The sequence below is a fragment of the Chelmon rostratus genome, chromosome 12, assembly GCF_017976325.1.
Source record: "Chelmon rostratus isolate fCheRos1 chromosome 12, fCheRos1.pri, whole genome shotgun sequence".
Classification (NCBI taxonomy): Eukaryota; Metazoa; Chordata; class Actinopteri; order Chaetodontiformes; family Chaetodontidae; genus Chelmon; species Chelmon rostratus.
Window position 1 is genome coordinate 6167074 of NC_055669.1, and position 5502 is coordinate 6172575.

The following is a 5502-nucleotide window of genomic DNA, read 5'->3' on the forward strand; positions in this document are numbered from 1 at the left end:
ATGCTCCGAGGTCGTGAACACACTGCAACTCATTTACAGTTTGATTTGACCACACGGTCAGCTTGCAGTTTTCCATGCTGGACACACTGTATAGACAGCTTCCCTATACATCAGGTGTAGACCACCTTATAGAAGGTGCCTGTTGGCAATTCATTTCAACAAATAAAGACCTTCATTCATCTTCAATCCAAAGATCTTAAAGAAAAATAGTCAGAAAACCATTCTGCGTAAATCACTCCAACACAGAGGTCCTGTAATAAATGCAGCCTTTTTAATTCAACAGAGAGGTGCTGGTTCAACTGGTAATTCTGAGGCCCCAACCTGAGAGTTGGGTTGCTCTATATTATTGTATTTTATTATAGGATGTTTCCCTTGCCCTACCACATATGTCAATTAAGTGGGAAGAAAAGATATTAGAAACATCTTTCAATGTAGTGCAGCTCAATACATGAACACCGACGTACAGGCTAAAATGTAAACAAGTAAAGAGGAAGCCTGAGCTAAGCAAGGTCGTTATTTGATGCAGCTTCTGCACTTTGCGTTGGTTTGCATCACAATAGTGTTTCTATTTTTCTGCTCTCTGAGTGTACAGAGTGTGCAATGACATGTCTGCTCGCCATAAAAGCAAAACGCAACCTAGAGAGCTTTTAGAAACAGCGTCTGCCATTGAAGAATCTTTAATGGATAAGTTTACTCAAATCAGGAAAAAAAAATGTTGTCCCACTTTCCCAAAGTAGTACTGAACGATGGAGATAGTTTGGGTTTTTTCTGTGGTGAGGCTTTGAACATCATGATACAATTAAGCACCCCGAAAGCAAGCAAAAAAATACTACCTTTGAAAAGTCGACATCAAAGCGACACTGGCCTGGTTCCTCAGGATAACCCACAGATGATAGACCACCATGTTTAAGCTCTCCAGAGGACCAATCTCAATGGTTTTTTTTGTAACTCCTGCAGCATATCGAGCCAATCTCTCAACTCTGCACGAAAGATACTTGCTAATGCTTCATAACAAGGGTTCAAATCACGTACTTAATGAATGCATAAGTAATGATTCCTGATTATTTCATGCAGCATGTATAATGAATTCCTGTTGCTCACCATCAACAAATGATCAAGTGATCAATTAATGAGCGTTTACTCATTGTTGATTCATATATTAACTACTCTTCCATCAAACGAGCTGGAATCCAGCCACACAGAGGGGATATATTTCAGAGCATTTGATCTAGAAGCAGGACGCTACCTGTTCTTAAATATGAGCTGAGCCTCATCAGACCGGCCGCGACCAGCGAACTGCAAATTAATCATCACGAACTGATGATCCACTGAGTCACATTAACTCACAGTGAGTTGATCATTTCTGAATTCATGATTCATGATGCATACATAACGCATTAAATCACACATTAAATCATCATGAGTGAGACCCTCACTGGATATTTCATAGTCTAAAAGTCAGACCGGTGGAAGTTGCAGAGCATATTCATGCTCATAAAGACATGAAATGGCCTTTTGGCACAGCTCTGGTGTCGCGTTCTTTAGCTGTGCTATTGCATGCCAAGCCTGGATCAGTCGGCCTCACGTCAGGGTGTAGCAGCGCTGTCTCATCATATTGTTTGGTAGCAGGGCCGAGCACCTGACAGGCTGTTATCAAACCGTCGTTCCACTAAACCGATCAAAACGAGTGGTTGTGCAGGTGACTAGATGATTGACTGGCTGCCGTGCACCATATTCATGCTTCACTGGTAGCATGCTTCCCATGGCAAAGTTAAGAGCAGTCCTTCCATCAAACAGTTTTTCTTTTGGTAGAACATCAAAGTTTGAGAGAGCTTGAGAATTTCTTCAAAGACATCAAAAGCCTAAAAAGTTGTGTGTGATGATATTGTGATACCCCTGATTTAAAGGAATAGTTAAACATCTTGGGAATTATGCTTATTCACTTTCTTCCCAAGAGTTACATGAGAAGCTGAAAACCCCTTGTGTGTGTCTCTGTGAATATTAAGATGGAGCAAGGAGAAGGTTAGCTTAGCATAGAATAAAGGCTGAAAGAAGGGGGGACAACAACAGAATCCACTGACCAGCACCTGTGAAGCTTCCTTATAAAACGATCTAAATCTTTAATGCTATGGTCTGGCACTTTTACTGAACTAAAGGATCCATATGTGTGAGGTGCAGACATGATTTTCCCATTGTTCAGATACGAGTTGTAGCCCACTTGATGCAGTGCACGTGTTCCCCTTCACCTCCATGTAAGCGTATGTCAAAATCAATTCATTACAGTTTGCCATATTTTGCAGAACACATGCTTTCCCCCTCACCTTTTGACCTGTGATTAATCCACATTACTGGAGCCATGCGGAGCATTGCATGAAGCATTCAGCCCCTAATGACGACGATTTGTGCCTCTTCAACTCACTATTACAATCACTTGGCCTGGAGTCTCACTGTGGGATTCTCGCTTTGACCAAACCAGGTTTAATTCCACGTGCTTCATTCTGAGCGTGATAGTGAAGCGAGGTTGGTCTGGCTTATCCTTTGTGGTTTGGTTATTATAGCTGTGTGCATGTATAATCAGCTCTGTGCGCTCGGGAGACAAAGCGGAGGAACAATGACCTTTGGGGTACAATGAGCCACCGCCGCTCGAAAACAAATCACATTGCGTGGCTTCCCTGGGGAATGCTTCCTTCAGCGCCGCTCAGCATCTAGCCACACCAGCGTCCGGCCATCACTGCAGCCTCCACGTGCCCCGGCCTATCCCCAGATACACTACACGGACCGCTTCCAGTATTACCTCCTGGCTTACATGCCTACACCCACACTTCAGGAAAAATATGCATCTCATTATGCACAGCGCTCACTGAAAATAGCCCTTCTTTGGTGCAAAGTGAGGAGTAAGTTCGACAGGCTTTCACTGGCACGCAGTAGGTGGTTTTTCGTCTTCTAAGCTCCCTCTGTCTTCCCTGCTCTCTTCTTTTGCCCGAAAATCACAGTAAATGCCCACAGAATGAGTCAGCGACAGAAAGACAGAGAGAGGGAGGGTGTCTGTCACGATTTGAGAGACTGATAGGGTGTCACAAAAAGAAGCGGTATCATATTGTTCTCGTTTCATTTCTGCTTCCTGCCGGCTCCTGTGCAGCTGTCAAACGCTGCTATTATCTGACACTTATCTGACCTGTTTAAGTATGATCAAATCCTTTATGTGTCATTTCCCGTTCTGCGAGGCACATTGTAGAAAAATCCAGGCTGTTTCTGAAGAGTTCACCTTATCTGTGCGCTTATCGCCGTCCATCTCGTATTCACCTACCGGGGGAATACAGCAAAACAAACAAAAAAACCCTCCTCTTTCTGAAAATCAACGTAAATATAGGACATTTGAGATGCCAAAGGACTCTAGGACTCATCGTCTCCTTGACAACAGTCTCCAAGCAACCATTACTCCTCAAAGCATTTCTCCAACCCCGTCTCTCTCTCTCTCTCCTCAACCCCTCTGTCTCTTTGCCAGTTTGCGCTCCTCTCAAGTCCTCCCATTTATCCACTCCAGATAGTCACCGGAGCAGCATCACAGGCCGAAAGCTATCTGATGTGATCTTATGCGATCGGCTGTAGGGAGCGGTGCTCGTGCTTTTTAGCCTGAGGCCCTTCTGTGCACTTGCTAAAAATTAGGGTGGAGCAGACAGAGGGGAGGCTGATGGAGATGTTTTCATAGTTGTTATTTTACAGCCTGTCAACAGAAATGTGACTTTGTTGTTGAAGGAACAGGCCAGTCGAGTACTGGAGAACTTATACACTCAGTGATGGGGAATCAAACCCTGATCCTCTAGATCATGAGCTGTGGTGCTCATATATGTTGACGACGCAGACAACTGCATCCAAAGGGACTAGCTTTTAGCATTAATCAATCCTACTTCATCCAAACGTGTTGTTTTCTGGCCTGTCGATCCATGAATCATTAATGTAACTGATGCTAACTTTGTTTTTGGAGCTGGTGCAGGTGTAACCAGCCACTGCATGGTTATTTTTAGGTGTAGACAGTCCCCCACAGCCTGTCTCCTTAACTTCCTTTGGAGGGAGGGAAAGTAATACCTGTGTTGTGTTTTTAGACCAGACTGCATGGAAAATGTGACTGAAAAAACAAAAGCAGGTAAAACTGCAGCATCTGAGGCGAAAATCTATTTTCTCACTTGCCCCTGGTGGTATTTAGCCATGCAGATAGCTTCAATGTTATTTGTTTTTAGATATCACCTGTTGACATGTCGACCTCCAGCAGAGCTGAGATATCATTGGGAGGCACAACTTATAAAAATGACATTAAAAAAAAGATCAAGGGCAGCATCACTTCTCTGAAACAATGTCCTTCTTAGTGACAATCCACAGAGCCCACTGTGAACATCCTTCCCACCGGAACTACTTTCTACTGAAGGCATAGTCCCTGAGAAAAGCTCTTCCTCTTCTTCTTCTTCCTCAGTGGATTATTGAGAGCAGTGGAACTAAAGTCTTTCTATTATGCCGAAACCCCCAATTCATGCTCCTGGACGCATTCATTAATTCATTCTGAACAATATTGGGGAAACAAGTGACAAAAGGACTTTACTTTTACTTTAATTTAGTTTTTAATTAAATCTTTACACACAAAAGACAAAATAAGGGTTCTTCTACTGATTTGACAGTGAACTTCAGTGTTCTGTGTTTGTGGCTGTCTGAACACTCACGTTGTTCTTTTAGCAGATATTTGACTTGTTAATGGAGGACTAAAACATTAACGGTGCAATGCAGCATTTTATTACAAAACAAGTCAAAACGTCTGTTGTGAGAAAGGCCTGTTCAACAAATCACCACCTTTCAAGCTGATTAAGAAGGTGCGACCTTATTAGCAAACAGTCACTTATTTACTGATCATTACCATTCACCAGATGAATGTAAGTGCAATATTTGCCCTCTTTTAGATGTGAACTTGACATCCTGAGGGAATTATGGGTCTGTAGCTGCTAAATGCTCCACTGTGTTTACCAGCATGTCGCTAATTGTCTTCGCGTGCTGTTTGCTGAGGCTGAAAACGATGCTATGAGGGCAGTGACGATGAACCAAAGTCGTGGGCCGGACAGCCAAACAATGAAACCTGCAGTGAAGATCCTTTCTTATCACATTTCACACTGTGATCCATATAAAAATACTGATGATAGCCAGTTTGAAGTAATGGATAAACAGCTGAGATAGTTTTCTGCAGCAGGTAGCTTGCCACATCTCCCAAAATGCATGTGCTCTGTATATGTGTTGAAGTCAGGGCAGTGATAAATTGCTTTGTCTATTTTCACAAAGTGTCGACATTGCATCTTTTTGCTGCTTGGTCCTAAATGGAAGAAGTGTCCTGAGAGGCCTCTCCCAGTCTGCCTACAGGACCTGTGAGTCATCCTGACCTGTCGTGCCGTCTCTCAACCTGGCGACGGCTGTGATGAGACACTCATTTCATAACGTTGTTAGAAAAAAAACCCCAGACACTCG